Source organism: Ascaphus truei, unplaced genomic scaffold (genome assembly GCF_040206685.1).
Source record: "Ascaphus truei isolate aAscTru1 unplaced genomic scaffold, aAscTru1.hap1 HAP1_SCAFFOLD_509, whole genome shotgun sequence".
NCBI classification, from domain to species: Eukaryota; Metazoa; Chordata; class Amphibia; order Anura; family Ascaphidae; genus Ascaphus; species Ascaphus truei.
Genome location: NW_027456840.1, coordinates 32,316 through 50,734, shown reverse-complemented (window position 1 = coordinate 50,734; position 18,419 = coordinate 32,316). Strand labels below are relative to the sequence as shown.

Genomic DNA, 18,419 nt, shown 5'->3' with positions numbered 1-18,419 from the left:
ACAGAGCCCTGATGTATACCCACAGACAGATCAATAGAAGACGAAGACATGTTAGCAACAGAGATGGAGAATGTGTGACAGGAAAGTTATGATGAAAACCAGGATAGAACTGTGTTACGGATACCAAGAGAGAGTTTAGAATATGAAGGAGGAGAGTGATTGAGAGCATCAAACGCAGCAGATAGATCAAGTAGGATTAGTAGGGAAAAGTGACCTTGGGAATTTGCTTTAAGCACAGTCTGTAGAACGAGCTGTACGAAAGGCAGGTTGTAAAGGATCCAGGAGGGAATGTGATTTAAGAATGTTGACATTCTAGCAATTAGGAGACAAACAGCAGGAGGGATACAGGGCGGTAGTTAGTAAGGCACATAGGGTGTAGGTTGTTTCTGAGAAAAGGGTGACCACTACAGGCTTAAAGTAAGAGGGTAAAGAGCCAGAGAATAGGGAGGAATTGAAGATGTGGGTGAGAGTGGGGACTAAGAGATGCAGTAAGGTGTGAGGGGATACGATCTAGAGGGCATGTGGTAGAGGGAGAAGAGAAGATGATTTGCTTCCAGCTCTGTAAGAGAAGAAAAAGAGTCAAATGCAGAAGGAGAATTAGGTAGAAGGAGAGAAGGGGGAAGGGACAGAAGGAATCTCCTTGTGGGTGGCATCCACCTTGCCTCTGAAGTAGTCAAATGCTTGAGGAGAAGTGAAGGAAGGATGGCAAGTGTGAGGAGAAGGTTAGTGGAGGGAGTCAAATACAGGGAAAAAAAGACAGCGTAAATTAAATTTGAGTGTTGATGAATGTGAAAAAAAAGTAGTGTGGTTTGGCCCCAGAGAGCAGCTTTATACAGGACTGGAGACATTTTTACTGTAGAAAAATCAAATATCAATTGTGTGATTTCCTTCATAGGCATTAAGAACAGCGAGTGGAAGTGTGATGAACATGTTTGGGAATTTAGCCAAGGGTGTGGGCTAGAGGGACAAGTGTGTCAGAGCCTAGAGGGGGCATATAGATAGGAGGATAGCATTGTAAGAGTTAATAAGATTGTTAGTTTAAGCGGAAAGAGAGAGAGAGCAGAGAGGTTAGAGTAGATGTCAGAGGAGAGTTTAATTAAGCAGAGGCAAATCAGTGGGACAGGTAAGATGGGGTGAGGGGAATGACTGATTGTGAATGATGAGAGCAGAAGAGGTCATGTACAACTAGAGCCTTGTTAGTCAGAGAACGGACATTCCAGATGGCATAGGAGAAGGGAAGAGAAAAGTAAGGAAAGGAATGTGGATTACATTAGATAGGTTAACACTCTTAGCAGGGAGGCAGAGGCAGGGAGGCCCGATGTGTATATGAGCAGGTTCAAGATTATAAGAGATATCCCACACATCAGCAAACATAGAAGGAGACACAGAGATAGGTGTAGAGAGAGACAGAGATAGCTCTATGTAGAGAGAGAGGGACGTAGAGAGAATGAGACAGATAGGCGCAGAGAGAGGGGGCGCAGAGAGAGGAGGCGCCAAAAGAGGGGGCGCAGAGAGAGGGGGCCCAGAGAATAGGATATTAAAGAGTGCTTTTCATTGAGCAGTGCAGAAATAGCTGCAATAGAGGTCTGTACAAATGGTGCAGTGTGTAGACACATGCAAAGGTAGGGGAAGGAAAGAGGAGAACATGTGGATAAAAGCAGGAGTGTGGAAGTTAGAGAAATTAGAAAAGTTTAACAGAGGAGTGAGGAAACAGCCAGCAGAAAGAACAAGAGAGAGGTTACATTGGGATGACGTTCTGTGGTAAAGAGAAAATGCTAGGAGAGAGCTTTCAAATATTAGAGGACATGAATTGAGGGAGCAAATGTATAAATCAAAACCTGAGGGGGAGGTATAGCACGAAAGCTTGCACAGCAGATTATAGTCTTAATGTTGCGTGTACCTGTCAGGGTATTCAAGAAGTTAAATTCTCACAAGTGCAGAGTTCATGATGAAATGCTGAATCTAGTCCCCCTCCAATTTAATTTTAATATAACTTTTCCATTCTTCATTACTGCAAAAAGCAAACAAAACAAAACCACATTGCATTACTATTTTCAAAATGGATTGAATGGCATATTCAACAGTGACTGTGTGATGCCAATATTCCCCACTCACTCGTAGTGAAGCACATATTGTACTAGTGTTGAAAGTAGGCCGGTAGAGTCAGGTACGCAGTACTGATAAAACAATAAGTGCCCGTCGTAAGTACCAGCTCCGCAACAGTGCGGGCATCACATTAGTGACGTGGATGAACATATATGGATAAGCCCATATTAAGGCATCACGTGACCAGAGCCGTCACTGACTGGGTATACGTAAAGACGCAGGGAGATGCAAGGAAAGGGAGGGAGAGAGACAGGGAGAAGATGTGAAACGGAGGAAGGCACGGATGGAGGGAGTTCTTCCGAGCTTCTGCGGGCCTCTCTCTTTCACTGGTGCATGCCGGGAGCTGGTCCCAACATCCACAAAGTGTGTGTGTATTATTGGTTGTATTTTATGGGGGTAGGAGGGTAGTGTGTATATTGTGTGTGTGGGAGTATTATATTGTGTGTAGAGGTGCAGAGGAGAGTACTAGATTGTGTATCTTGTGTAAGGGTGTTGTGTATATTGTGTTTGGAGCTATAATATTATTGGGGAGATTAGTATTGAGGAGGTATTATAGTGTGTATTGTGGGGAGTATTAGTGTGTGTATTGTTTGTGGGTGACAGATGCTGGGGGTATGCAGCAATCCCTGCACTGAGGTCCGAGGCGGCTCTGCATCGCTCGCACGCACTGTGGATGACCAAGCATGTGCCCATGATAATCATGGCCTTAGAGGGATGAGTGTGTCAGAGCCTAGAAGGGGCATATATATGATGGAGGAGGGAGGAGGAGGAGGGAGGAGGAGGAGATGATAGCATTGTAAAAGTTAACAAGATAGTTAGTTTAAGCAGAAAGTGAGGAGAGGTTAGAGATAAGGGTAGATGTCAGAGGAGAGAGTTCAATTAAGCTGAGGTATCGAGTAGGACAGGGGTGAGGGGAATGAGAGGTGGTGGATGATGAGAGCAGAAGAGGTCATGTACAAATAGACCTTGTTAGTCAGAGAGCAGTCATTCCAGAGGGCACGTGAGAAGTGAAGAGTAAAGTGAGACATGGAATGTGGATTACATTAGATGGGTTAATACGCTTAGCAGGGAGGTGGAGAGAGAGAGGCAAGAGGCAGAGAGTGGTGCAGGGGTTGAGGAAGAGATGTTGCATGTACCTTATCAGAACATTAAAGAACATCAATTCACACTGGTGCAGAGTTGATGATGAATCCAGTTCACCTCCAATTCAATTTTAACAGAAATGTTTCATTCTTCATTACTGAAAAAAAAGAAAAGTAAAAAACATTTCATTACTATTTTCAAAATGGATTGAATTCCCCCAACAATGACTATGTGTTACCAATATATCCCTCTCAGTCCCACTGCAGCATATACTGTACCAGTGTGAAAGTAGGAAGGTACACAGTACCGGTAAAACAATACGTGCCGGTACTATGCACCATATGAATTATAAGGGGATGTAAATCTCCCAGTCTCTCTCCATATCCGCAACAGAGCGGGCTCCGGTCAGTGGCATGGATGCCCATATATGGGTATGCTCATATTTGGGCATCCCATGTCACTGACCGGAGCCGGCTCTGAGTATAGGGATATATGCGGAGACGCAGAGGTGCAAGGAAATGGGAGGAGGCACGGTGAGAAACAGGGAGAGACCACAGGAAGATAGAGGGCAACAACTTCCACAAGGTACTTGTATGGGTATAATTGTTTGTATTTTGTGCAGAGGGGGTAATTTCAGATAAAATACAATTCTCCACCCTCTACGAAACAATTCCACTTTGTTCAGTAAGCCAGAAAGTCTTGGTCCCATGTGGACTGAATTTAATGCAAATAAGGTCCTTAATCCACAAGTAAAGAATAAAGTTACTTATTCTCTACTGTAAGAAGTGCCACATTGCCCACTATTTGGGTCCTGTGCCCAGATTGTGACCATGCATGGCAGAGGTGAGATTCCCCCAACTCCAATTTGCTACACTCTCCAAGAGAGATAATTGTGATCAGAGGTGGAACTAGGGGAGGGTGTGAGCAGGGTCACTGCCCAGGGAGTAACCTGACTGGGGGCACGGAAATCTCATTTAGTGCATATGTTGCGGCACTGCATTGATTGACCGGTCAATCTGCACTGCTGCCTGTCACAGTGACATCCTGATCGGGCACTGTGATCAGCTATAGCACTGACCCAGGTGAGATAGTTCAGCACTTTACAAGGAGGGAACAGATGTTGTGGGTGACAGATGCTGGAGGTAGGCCAAGACTGTTGGCCAGAGTAACGTGGAGACTTACTGCACTCTGCATGCCCATCCTCTCCCTGACATCAGGGGAAGGAAGTGGCCCTGGGGTGTGTGTAGGTATGCCAGATGTCAGTGTATGCATAAGTAAGTATGCCTGTGTAGTGGGAGGTGTAGGGGCGTTAAGCTGGAGGACTTAAAACAGGCACAAAAGCACATAGATACCTCTGATTATACCGCACCAAATGCTGATAATATCATGCTGTAGCTGCACTTTACAGAAGATGATGCAGATGTCATCATTGGTTGGTGGGTTCATTAAATCAATCCATCATATCATAACCACACTGTGCATATGATGTACTGAATCAGTAACACCAGGAAGACATCTCCATGTTAGGAGTAGAGTTGAAGTTAACAGAATATGTCCAGCACTGTGGTGTGTAGCCCATAAATAATAATTGTGCACATTACCAGAACAACATACTGTCAACTGCAAGATCATTTTGCTGCTTGTAGCGTATGCTCATCCTGTACAGTGTTGTAGTAGATCCGTCTCTTCAGTGTTCACTGCAACAAAAGTAAGACATTGCATTAATATTACAGACGTTTGGGGGCTGAAATCTCACTTCGCTGCGGACAATTTCCCTTTGCATAAGATTCTTGTGATTATGTCAATGATGATCAATAACTGCATCATAACACAGCCGCTCTATACAGAAGATGTACTTGCTCTCATTGGTCATTGAGGTAATACGTCACACAATGTACAGATATAGCAAGGATTATTTCTCCCACTTGTGCATTATGGCATTATGATGGGAAATGTTGTGAGATTCTGCATTATCAGCATCACTGAATCTTTTGGAAATTAAGTGATATTCTATGTTTTAATGCAATATTATGGGTGATCAGCCGGTAAAATAATAATAGCTTGCTGTATCTGTAGCCATGCTCTACCCATGATGTGCTGAACCAATGACTGCAGAGAGATTCAGAGTGCTAAACATGACTGGAACGCATCTCTGAATAATGGGCAGCAAAGCAGTGCAGAATAGGAGGTGAAAGTATTTAAAATGGAAGATCCTTAGCAGCTGTGTGGAGAGTAGACAGTACAGACTGACCAAGTAAATGGTAAAAGGAGTAACTTCAACATTACTTGGCTTTGTTCTCCACATTGAAGCTTTCCTCCTCTTTAAATCACTAATACTGATGCCATGTGTAACCTGTACTGAGAGTTATATAATCTACTGGCCTAGATGAAACCATATGATGCAAACAGGATCCATCCCACTCCAGATTCATAGAATTGAACCACCTCAACCTTTCATAACAATCACATAGAACTGCAGCTGTGCGCTACTGCACATGTTCTTGTTATGAATGGTAGTAGATGTGGTCCTTGGGTCTTTACTTCATACTGTAGCCACACTCTACTCATGATGTATTGAATCAACGAAAACTTGCATGGTTCAGATCACAGGAAGGGGTAGAGTAGAGATGAAAATATTCAATGTGAAACCCGTAGCAGCCGGATTGTGTGGAGTCAATAAAACGACAAATACTAAATGGTAAATGAGAAATATACACATTGCTTATCTGTCTCTGTGTAGTAATTTTCCTTCTCTTCAAATGTCCTTCAAATTTTCTCTTTTGCAAGAAAAGGAACACATGGCTTCAATATTCACTTCTGTTCTGCAGTCATCCCTCCTGAAATAAAAGTTAAGCATTGCATTGTTATTATGATAATACATACAATAAACCTTGCTCCAAACCATTTGATGCAAAGCAAATCCACCTCCCACCCACAGCTGTGCTCCTTCTAGAGCATGCATGTCAAACTCCAGTCCTCGAGGGTCCCAAACAGGCCAGGTTTTCAGTAGGGATATCCTGAAAACCTGGCCTGTTTGCTGCCCTCGAGGACTGGAGTTTGACATCCTTGTTCTTGAGCTTCTACCACGCAAGTCATCCATGTGAGTGACACTGTACTGCAGTCCTGGTCTGCACACAATCTACTGAATCAATGACATCACACTGTAAAGGCAATCTACAAGATGTATTAGTTGTCCACACTTCCGAAATGTTACTTTTATGTCCAAATCACTTATTCCCATGACCTGATATTTGTATTTGTTATTTATAGGATTGTCACAAAGAGTTGATGAGGTCACCAAATGATAGTATGTAGAGAGAAAGAGAGATCTCAGAACAGAGCCCTGATGTATACCCACAGACAGATCAATAGAAGACGAAGACATGTTAGCAACAGAGATGGAGAATGTGTGACAGGAAAGTTATGATGAAAACCAGGATAGAACTGTGTTACGGATACCAAGAGAGAGTTTAGAATATGAAGGAGGAGAGTGATTGAGAGCATCAAACGCAGCAGATAGATCAAGTAGGATTAGTAGGGAAAAGTGACCTTGGGAATTTGCTTTAAGCACAGTCTGTAGAACGAGCTGTACGAAAGGCAGGTTGTAAAGGATCCAGGAGGGAATGTGATTTAAGAATGTTGACATTCTAGCAATTAGGAGACAAACAGCAGGAGGGATACAGGGCGGTAGTTAGTAAGGCACATAGGGTGTAGGTTGTTTCTGAGAAAAGGGTGACCACTACAGGCTTAAAGTAAGAGGGTAAAGAGCCAGAGAATAGGGAGGAATTGAAGATGTGGGTGAGAGTGGGGACTAAGAGATGCAGTAAGGTGTGAGGGGATACGATCTAGAGGGCATGTGGTAGAGGGAGAAGAGAAGATGATTAGCTTCCAGCTCTGTAAGAGAAGAAAAGGAGTCAAATGCAGAAGGAGAATTAGGTAGAAGGAGAGAAGGGGGAAGGGACAGAAGGAATCTCCTTGTGGGTGGCATCCACCTTGCCTCTGAAGTAGTCAAATGCTTGAGGAGAAGTGAAGGAAGGATGGCAAGTGTGAGGAGAAGGTTAGTGGAGGGAGTCAAATACAGGGAAAAAAAGACAGCGTAAATTAAATTTGAGTGTTGATGAATGTGAAAAAAAAGTAGTGTGGTTTGGCCCCAGAGAGCAGCTTTATACAGGACTGGAGACATTTTTACTGTAGAAAAATCAAATATCAATTGTGTGATTTCCTTCATAGGCATTAAGAACAGCGAGTGGAAGTGTGATGAACATGTTTGGGAATTTAGCCAAGGGTGTGGGCTAGAGGGACAAGTGTGTCAGAGCCTAGAGGGGGCATATAGATAGGAGGATAGCATTGTAAGAGTTAATAAGATTGTTAGTTTAAGCGGAAAGAGAGAGAGAGCAGAGAGGTTAGAGTAGATGTCAGAGGAGAGTTTAATTAAGCAGAGGCAAATCAGTGGGACAGGTAAGATGGGGTGAGGGGAATGACTGATTGTGAATGATGAGAGCAGAAGAGGTCATGTACAACTAGAGCCTTGTTAGTCAGAGAACGGACATTCCAGATGGCATAGGAGAAGGGAAGAGAAAAGTAAGGAAAGGAATGTGGATTACATTAGATAGGTTAACACTCTTAGCAGGGAGGCCCGATGTGTATATGAGCAGGTTCAAGATTATAAGAGATATCCCACACATCAGCAAACATAGAAGGAGACACAGAGATAGGTGTAGAGAGAGACAGAGATAGCTCTATGTAGAGAGAGAGGGACGTAGAGAGAATGAGACAGATAGGCGCAGAGAGAGGGGGCGCAGAGAGAGGAGGCGCCAAAAGAGGGGGCGCAGAGAGAGGGGGCACAGAGAATAGGATATTAAAGAGTGCTTTTCATTGAGCAGTGCAGAAATAGCTGCAATAGAGGTCTGTACAAATGGTGCAGTGTGTAGACACATGCAAAGGTAGGGGAAGGAAAGAGGAGAACATGTGGATAAAAGCAGGAGTGTGGAAGTTAGAGAAATTAGAAAAGTTTAACAGAGGAGTGAGGAAACAGCAAGCAGAAAGAACAAGAGAGAGGTTACATTGGGATGACGTTCTGTGGTAAAGAGAAAATGCTAGGAGAGAGCTTTCAAATATTAGAGGACATGAATTGAGGGAGCAAATGTATAAATCAAAACCTGAGGGGGAGGTATAGCACGAAAGCTTGCACAGCAGATTATAGTCTTAATGTTGCGTGTACCTGTCAGGGTATTCAAGAAGTTAAATTCTCACAAGTGCAGAGTTCATGATGAAATGCTGAATCTAGTCCCCCTCCAATTTAATTTTAATATAACTTTTCCATTCTTCATTACTGCAAAAAGCAAACAAAACCAAACCACATTGCATTACTATTTTCAAAATGGATTGAATGGCATATTCAACAGTGACTGTGTGATGCCAATATTCCCCACTCACTCGTAGTGAAGCACATATTGTACTAGTGTTGAAAGTAGGCCGGTAGAGTCAGGTACGCAGTACTGATAAAACAATAAGTGCCCGTCGTAAGTACCAGCTCCGCAACAGTGCAGGCATCACATTAGTGACGTGGATGAACATATATGGATAAGCCCATATTAAGGCATCACGTGACCAGAGCCGTCACTGACTGGGTATACGTAAAGACGCAGGGAGATGCAAGGAAAGGGAGGGAGAGAGACAGGGAGAAGATGTGAAACGGAGGAAGGCACGGATGGAGGGAGTTCTTCCGAGCTTCTGCGGGCCTCTCTCTTTCACTGGTGCATGCCGGGAGCTGGTCCCAACATCCACAAAGTGTGTGTGTATTATTGGTTGTATTTTATGGGGGTAGGAGGGTAGTGTGTATATTGTGTGTGTGGGAGTATTATATTGTGTGTAGAGGTGCAGAGGAGAGTACTAGATTGTGTATCTTGTGTAAGGGTGTTGTGTATATTGTGTTTGGAGCTATAATATTATTGGGGAGATTAGTATTGAGGAGGTATTATAGTGTGTATTGTGGGGAGTATTAGTGTGTGTATTGTTTGTGGGTGACAGATGCTGGGGGTATGCAGCAATCCCTGCACTGAGGTCCGAGGCGGCTCTGCATCGCTCGCACACACTGTGGATGACCAAGCATGTGCCCATGATAATCATGGCCTTAGAGGGATGAGTGTGTCAGAGCCTAGAAGGGGCATATATATGATGGAGGAGGGAGGAGGAGGAGGGAGGAGGAGGAGGGAGGAGGAGGAGATGATAGCATTGTAAAAGTTAACAAGATAGTTAGTTTAAGCAGAAAGTGAGGAGAGGTTAGAGATAAGGGTAGATGTCAGAGGAGAGAGTTCAATTAAGCTGAGGTATCGAGTAGGACAGGGGTGAGGGGAATGAGAGGTGGTGGATGATGAGAGCAGAAGAGGTCATGTACAAATAGACCTTGTTAGTCAGAGAGCAGTCATTCCAGAGGGCACGTGAGAAGTGAAGAGTAAAGTGAGACATGGAATGTGGATTACATTAGATGGGTTAATACGCTTAGCAGGGAGGTGGAGAGAGAGAGGCAAGAGGCAGAGAGTGGTGCAGGGGTTGAGGAAGAGATGTTGCATGTACCTTATCAGAACATTAAAGAACATCAATTCACACTGGTGCAGAGTTGATGATGAATCCAGTTCACCTCCAATTCAATTTTAACAGAAATGTTTCATTCTTCATTACTGAAAAAAAAGAAAAGTAAAAAACATTTCATTACTATTTTCAAAATGGATTGAATTCCCCCAACAATGACTATGTGTTACCAATATATCCCTCTCAGTCCCACTGCAGCATATACTGTACCAGTGTGAAAGTAGGAAGGTACACAGTACCGGTAAAACAATACGTGCCGGTACTATGCACCATATGAATTATAAGGGGATGTAAATCTCCCAGTCTCTCTCCATATCCGCAACAGAGCGGGCTCCGGTCAGTGGCATGGATGCCCATATATGGGTATGCTCATATTTGGGCATCCCATGTCACTGACCGGAGCCGGCTCTGAGTATAGGGATATATGCGGAGACGCACAGGTGCAAGGAAATGGGAGGAGGCACGGTGAGAAACAGGGAGAGACCACAGGAAGATAGAGGGCAACAACTTCCACAAGGTACTTGTATGGGTATAATTGTTTGTATTTTGTGCAGAGGGGGTAATTTCAGATAAAATACAATTCTCCACCCTCTACGAAACAATTCCACTTTGTTCAGTAAGCCAGAAAGTCTTGGTCCCATGTGGACTGAATTTAATGCAAATAAGGTCCTTAATCCACAAGTAAAGAATAAAGTTACTTATTCTCTACTGTAAGAAGTGCCACATTGCCCACTATTTGGGTCCTGTGCCCAGATTGTGACCATGCATGGCAGAGGTGAGATTCCCCCAACTCCAATTTGCTACACTCTCCAAGAGAGATAATTGTGATCAGAGGTGGAACTAGGGGAGGGTGTGAGCAGGGTCACTGCCCAGGGAGTAACCTGACTGGGGGCACGGAAATCTCATTTAGTGCATATGTTGCGGCACTGCATTGATTGACCGGTCAATCTGCACTGCTGCCTGTCACAGTGACATCCTGATCGGGCACTGTGATCAGCTATAGCACTGACCCAGGTGAGATAGTTCAGCACTTTACAAGGAGGGAACAGATGTTGTGGGTGACAGATGCTGGAGGTAGGCCAAGACTGTTGGCCAGAGTAACGTGGAGACTTACTGCACTCTGCATGCCCATCCTCTCCCTGACATCAGGGGAAGGAAGTGGCCCTGGGGTGTGTGTAGGTATGCCAGATGTCAGTGTATGCATAAGTAAGTATGCCTGTGTAGTGGGAGGTGTAGGGGCGTTAAGCTGGAGGACTTAAAACAGGCACAAAAGCACATAGATACCTCTGATTATACCGCACCAAATGCTGATAATATCATGCTGTAGCTGCACTTTACAGAAGATGATGCAGATGTCATCATTGGTTGGTGGGTTCATTAAATCAATCCATCATATCATAACCACACTGTGCATATGATGTACTGAATCAGTAACACCAGGAAGACATCTCCATGTTAGGAGTAGAGTTGAAGTTAACAGAATATGTCCAGCACTGTGGTGTGTAGCCCATAAATAATAATTGTGCACATTACCAGAACAACATACTGTCAACTGCAAGATCATTTTGCTGCTTGTAGCGTATGCTCATCCTGTACAGTGTTGTAGTAGATCCGTCTCTTCAGTGTTCACTGCAACAAAAGTAAGACATTGCATTAATATTACAGACGTTTGGGGGCTGAAATCTCACTTCGCTGCGGACAATTTCCCTTTGCATAAGATTCTTGTGATTATGTCAATGATGATCAATAACTGCATCATAACACAGCCGCTCTATACAGAAGATGTACTTGCTCTCATTGGTCATTGAGGTAATATGTCACACAATGTACAGATATAGCAAGGATTATTTCTCCCACTTGTGCATTATGGCATTATGATGGGAAATGTTGTGAGATTCTGCATTATCAGCATCACTGAATCTTTTGGAAATTAAGTGATATTCTATGTTTTAATGCAATATTATGGGTGATCAGCCGGTAAAATAATAATAGCTTGCTGTATCTGTAGCCATGCTCTACCCATGATGTGCTGAACCAATGACTGCAGAGAGATTCAGAGTGCTAAACATGACTGGAACGCATCTCTGAATAATGGGCAGCAAAGCAGTGCAGAATAGGAGGTGAAAGTATTTAAAATGGAAGATCCTTAGCAGCTGTGTGGAGAGTAGACAGTACAGACTGACCAAGTAAATGGTAAAAGGAGTAACTTCAACATTACTTGGCTTTGTTCTCCACATTGAAGCTTTCCTCCTCTTTAAATCACTAATACTGATGCCATGTGTAACCTGTACTGAGAGTTATATAATCTACTGGCCTAGATGAAACCATATGATGCAAACAGGATCCATCCCACTCCAGATTCATAGAATTGAACCACCTCAACCTTTCATAACAATCACATAGAACTGCAGCTGTGCGCTACTGCACATGTTCTTGTTATGAATGGTAGTAGATGTGGTCCTTGGGTCTTTACTTCATACTGTAGCCACCCTCTACTCATGATGTATTGAATCAACGAAAACTTGCATGGTTCAGATCACAGGAAGGGGTAGAGTAGAGATGAAAATATTCAATGTGAAACCCGTAGCAGCCGGATTGTGTGGAGTCAATAAAACGACAAATACTAAATGGTAAATGAGAAATATACACATTGCTTATCTGTCTCTGTGTAGTAATTTTCCTTCTCTTCAACTGTCCTTCAAATTTTCTCTTTTGCAAGAAAAGGAACACATGGCTTCAATATTCACTTCTGTTCTGCAGTCATCCCTCCTGAAATAAAAGTTAAGCATTGCATTGTTATTATGATAATACATACAATAAACCTTGCTCCAAACCATTTGATGCAAAGCAAATCCACCTCCCACCCACAGCTGTGCTCCGTCTAGAGCATGCATGTCAAACTCCAGTCCTCGAGGGTCCCAAACAGGCCAGGTTTTCAGTAGGGATATCCTGAAAACCTGGCCTGTTTGCTGCCCTCGAGGACTGGAGTTTGACATCCTTGTTCTTGAGCTTCTACCACGCAAGTCATCCATGTGAGTGACACTGTACTGCAGTCCTGGTCTGCACACAATCTACTGAATCAATGACATCACACTGTAAAGGCAATCTACAAGATGTATTAGTTGTCCACACTTCCGAAATGTTACTTTTATGTCCAAATCACTTATTCCCATGACCTGATATTTGTATTTGTTATTTATAGGATTGTCACAAAGAGTTGATGAGGTCACCAAATGATAGTATGTAGAGAGAAAGAGAGATCTCAGAACAGAGCCCTGATGTATACCCACAGACAGATCAATAGAAGACGAAGACATGTTAGCAACAGAGATGGAGAATGTGTGACAGGAAAGTTATGATGAAAACCAGGATAGAACTGTGTTACGGATACCAAGAGAGAGTTTAGAATATGAAGGAGGAGAGTGATTGAGAGCATCAAACGCAGCAGATAGATCAAGTAGGATTAGTAGGGAAAAGTGACCTTGGGAATTTGCTTTAAGCACAGTCTGTAGAACGAGCTGTACGAAAGGCAGGTTGTAAAGGATCCAGGAGGGAATGTGATTTAAGAATGTTGACATTCTAGCAATTAGGAGACAAACAGCAGGAGGGATACAGGGCGGTAGTTAGTAAGGCACATAGGGTGTAGGTTGTTTCTGAGAAAAGGGTGACCACTACAGGCTTAAAGTAAGAGGGTAAAGAGCCAGAGAATAGGGAGGAATTGAAGATGTGGGTGAGAGTGGGGACTAAGAGATGCAGTAAGGTGTGAGGGGATACGATCTAGAGGGCATGTGGTAGAGGGAGAAGAGAAGATGATTAGCTTCCAGCTCTGTAAGAGAAGAAAAGGAGTCAAATGCAGAAGGAGAATTAGGTAGAAGGAGAGAAGGGGGAAGGGACAGAAGGAATCTCCTTGTGGGTGGCATCCACCTTGCCTCTGAAGTAGTCAAATGCTTGAGGAGAAGTGAAGGAAGGATGGCAAGTGTGAGGAGAAGGTTAGTGGAGGGAGTCAAATACAGGGAAAAAAAGACAGCGTAAATTAAATTTGAGTGTTGATGAATGTGAAAAAAAAGTAGTGTGGTTTGGCCCCAGAGAGCAGCTTTATACAGGACTGGAGACATTTTTACTGTAGAAAAATCAAATATCAATTGTGTGATTTCCTTCATAGGCATTAAGAACAGCGAGTGGAAGTGTGATGAACATGTTTGGGAATTTAGCCAAGGGTGTGGGCTAGAGGGACAAGTGTGTCAGAGCCTAGAGGGGGCATATAGATAGGAGGATAGCATTGTAAGAGTTAATAAGATTGTTAGTTTAAGCGGAAAGAGAGAGAGAGCAGAGAGGTTAGAGTAGATGTCAGAGGAGAGTTTAATTAAGCAGAGGCAAATCAGTGGGACAGGTAAGATGGGGTGAGGGGAATGACTGATTGTGAATGATGAGAGCAGAAGAGGTCATGTACAACTAGAGCCTTGTTAGTCAGAGAACGGACATTCCAGATGGCATAGGAGAAGGGAAGAGAAAAGTAAGGAAAGGAATGTGGATTACATTAGATAGGTTAACACTCTTAGCAGGGAGGCCCGATGTGTATATGAGCAGGTTCAAGATTATAAGAGATATCCCACACATCAGCAAACATAGAAGGAGACACAGAGATAGGTGTAGAGAGAGACAGAGATAGCTCTATGTAGAGAGAGAGGGACGTAGAGAGAATGAGACAGATAGGCGCAGAGAGAGGGGGCGCAGAGAGAGGAGGCGCCAAAAGAGGGGGCGCAGAGAGAGGGGGCCCAGAGAATAGGATATTAAAGAGTGCTTTTCATTGAGCAGTGCAGAAATAGCTGCAATAGAGGTCTGTACAAATGGTGCAGTGTGTAGACACATGCAAAGGTAGGGGAAGGAAAGAGGAGAACATGTGGATAAAAGCAGGAGTGTGGAAGTTAGAGAAATTAGAAAAGTTTAACAGAGGAGTGAGGAAACAGCAAGCAGAAAGAACAAGAGAGAGGTTACATTGGGATGACGTTCTGTGGTAAAGAGAAAATGCTAGGAGAGAGCTTTCAAATATTAGAGGACATGAATTGAGGGAGCAAATGTATAAATCAAAACCTGAGGGGGAGGTATAGCACGAAAGCTTGCACAGCAGATTATAGTCTTAATGTTGCGTGTACCTGTCAGGGTATTCAAGAAGTTAAATTCTCACAAGTGCAGAGTTCATGATGAAATGCTGAATCTAGTCCCCCTCCAATTTAATTTTAATATAACTTTTCCATTCTTCATTACTGCAAAAAGCAAACAAAACCAAACCACATTGCATTACTATTTTCAAAATGGATTGAATGGCATATTCAACAGTGACTGTGTGATGCCAATATTCCCCACTCACTCGTAGTGAAGCACATATTGTACTAGTGTTGAAAGTAGGCCGGTAGAGTCAGGTACGCAGTACTGATAAAACAATAAGTGCCCGTCGTAAGTACCAGCTCCGCAACAGTGCAGGCATCACATTAGTGACGTGGATGAACATATATGGATAAGCCCATATTAAGGCATCACGTGACCAGAGCCGTCACTGACTGGGTATACGTAAAGACGCAGGGAGATGCAAGGAAAGGGAGGGAGAGAGACAGGGAGAAGATGTGAAACGGAGGAAGGCACGGATGGAGGGAGTTCTTCCGAGCTTCTGCGGGCCTCTCTCTTTCACTGGTGCATGCCGGGAGCTGGTCCCAACATCCACAAAGTGTGTGTGTATTATTGGTTGTATTTTATGGGGGTAGGAGGGTAGTGTGTATATTGTGTGTGTGGGAGTATTATATTGTGTGTAGAGGTGCAGAGGAGAGTACTAGATTGTGTATCTTGTGTAAGGGTGTTGTGTATATTGTGTTTGGAGCTATAATATTATTGGGGAGATTAGTATTGAGGAGGTATTATAGTGTGTATTGTGGGGAGTATTAGTGTGTGTATTGTTTGTGGGTGACAGATGCTGGGGGTATGCAGCAATCCCTGCACTGAGGTCCGAGGCGGCTCTGCATCGCTCGCACACACTGTGGATGACCAAGCATGTGCCCATGATAATCATGGCCTTAGAGGGATGAGTGTGTCAGAGCCTAGAAGGGGCATATATATGATGGAGGAGGGAGGAGGAGGAGGGAGGAGGAGGAGGGAGGAGGAGGAGATGATAGCATTGTAAAAGTTAACAAGATAGTTAGTTTAAGCAGAAAGTGAGGAGAGGTTAGAGATAAGGGTAGATGTCAGAGGAGAGAGTTCAATTAAGCTGAGGTATCGAGTAGGACAGGGGTGAGGGGAATGAGAGGTGGTGGATGATGAGAGCAGAAGAGGTCATGTACAAATAGACCTTGTTAGTCAGAGAGCAGTCATTCCAGAGGGCACGTGAGAAGTGAAGAGTAAAGTGAGACATGGAATGTGGATTACATTAGATGGGTTAATACGCTTAGCAGGGAGGTGGAGAGAGAGAGGCAAGAGGCAGAGAGTGGTGCAGGGGTTGAGGAAGAGATGTTGCATGTACCTTATCAGAACATTAAAGAACATCAATTCACACTGGTGCAGAGTTGATGATGAATCCAGTTCACCTCCAATTCAATTTTAACAGAAATGTTTCATTCTTCATTACTGAAAAAAAAGAAAAGTAAAAAACATTTCATTACTATTTTCAAAATGGATTGAATTCCCCCAACAATGACTATGTGTTACCAATATATCCCTCTCAGTCCCACTGCAGCATATACTGTACCAGTGTGGAAGTAGGAAGGTACACAGTACCGGTAAAACAATACGTGCCGGTACTATGCACCATATGAATTATAAGGGGATGTAAATCTCCCAGTCTCTCTCCATATCCGCAACAGAGCGGGCTCCGGTCAGTGGCATGGATGCCCATATATGGGTATGCTCATATTTGGGCATCCCATGTCACTGACCGGAGCCGGCTCTGAGTATAGGGATATATGCGGAGACGCAGAGGTGCAAGGAAATGGGAGGAGGCACGGTGAGAAACAGGGAGAGACCACAGGAAGATAGAGGGCAACAACTTCCACAAGGTACTTGTATGGGTATAATTGTTTGTATTTTGTGCAGAGGGGGTAATTTCAGATAAAATACAATTCTCCACCCTCTACGAAACAATTCCACTTTGTTCAGTAAGCCAGAAAGTCTTGGTCCCATGTGGACTGAATTTAATGCAAATAAGGTCCTTAATACACAAGTAAAGAATAAAGTTACTTATTCTCTACTGTAAGAAGTGCCACATTGCCCACTATTTGGGTCCTGTGCCCAGATTGTGACCATGCATGGCAGAGGTGAGATTCCCCCAACTCCAATTTGCTACACTCTCCAAGAGAGATAATTGTGATCAGAGGTGGAACTAGGGGAGGGTGTGAGCAGGGTCACTGCCCAGGGAGTAACCTGACTGGGGGCACGGAAATCTCATTTAGTGCATATGTTGCGGCACTGCATTGATTGACCGGTCAATCTGCACTGCTGCCTGTCACAGTGACATCCTGATCGGGCACTGTGATCAGCTATAGCACTGACCCAGGTGAGATAGTTCAGCACTTTACAAGGAGGGAACAGATGTTGTGGGTGACAGATGCTGGAGGTAGGCCAAGACTGTTGGCCAGAGTAACGTGGAGATTTACTGCACTCTGCATGCCCATCCTCTCCCTGACATCAGGGGAAGGAAGTGGCCCTGGGGTGTGTGTAGGTATGCCAGATGTCAGTGTATGCATAAGTAAGTATGCCTGTGTAGTGGGAGGTGTAGGGGCGTTAAGCTGGAGGACTTAAAACAGGCACAAAAGCACATAGATACCTCTGATTATACCGCACCAAATGCTGATAATATCATGCTGTAGCTGCACTTTACAGAAGATGATGCAGATGTCATCATTGGTTGGTGGGTTCATTAAATCAATCCATCATATCATAACCACACTGTGCATATGATGTACTGAATCAGTAACACCAGGAAGACATCTCCATGTTAGGAGTAGAGTTGAAGTTAACAGAATATGTCCAGCACTGTGGTGTGTAGCCCATAAATAATAATTGTGCACATTACCAGAACAACATACTGTCAACTGCAAGATCATTTTGCTGCTTGTAGCGTATGCTCATCCTGTACAGTGTTGTAGTAGATCCGTCTCTTCAGTGTTCACTGCAACAAAAGTAAGACATTGCATTAATATTACAGACGTTTGGGGGCTGAAATCTCACTTCGCTGCGGACAATTTCCCTTTGCATAAGATTCTTGTGATTATGTCAATGATGATCAATAACTGCATCATAACACAGCCGCTCTATACAGAAGATGTACTTGCTCTCATTGGTCATTGAGGTAATACGTCACACAATGTACAGATATAGCAAGGATTATTTCTCCCACTTGTGCATTATGGCATTATGATGGGAAATGTTGTGAGATTCTGCATTATCAGCATCACTGAATCTTTTGGAAATTAAGTGATATTCTATGTTTTAATGCAATATTATGGGTGATCAGCCGGTAAAATAATAATAGCTTGCTGTATCTGTAGCCATGCTCTACCCATGATGTGCTGAACCAATGACTGCAGAGAGATTCAGAGTGCTAAACATGACTGGAACGCATCTCTGAATAATGGGCAGCAAAGCAGTGCAGAATA

General features: G+C 43.6%; 1 long non-coding RNA gene across 2 annotated transcripts; it reads right to left on the bottom strand.

Moving 5' to 3' along the window:
* Positions 1-4,796: 4,796 nt before the first annotated feature.
* On the bottom strand, positions 4,797-9,871 carry LOC142485008 (uncharacterized). Of its 2 annotated transcripts, XR_012798346.1 has the most exons (4): positions 9,766-9,871; positions 8,411-8,521; positions 5,907-6,026; positions 4,797-4,886 (listed from the first exon to the last, which is right to left on the bottom strand). It is a non-coding gene; the product is annotated as an uncharacterized LOC142485008 (long non-coding RNA). The 2 variants fall into 2 exon arrangements; XR_012798347.1 differs by lacking the exon at positions 8,411-8,521.
* Between the last annotated feature and the right edge of the window lie 8,548 nt (positions 9,872-18,419).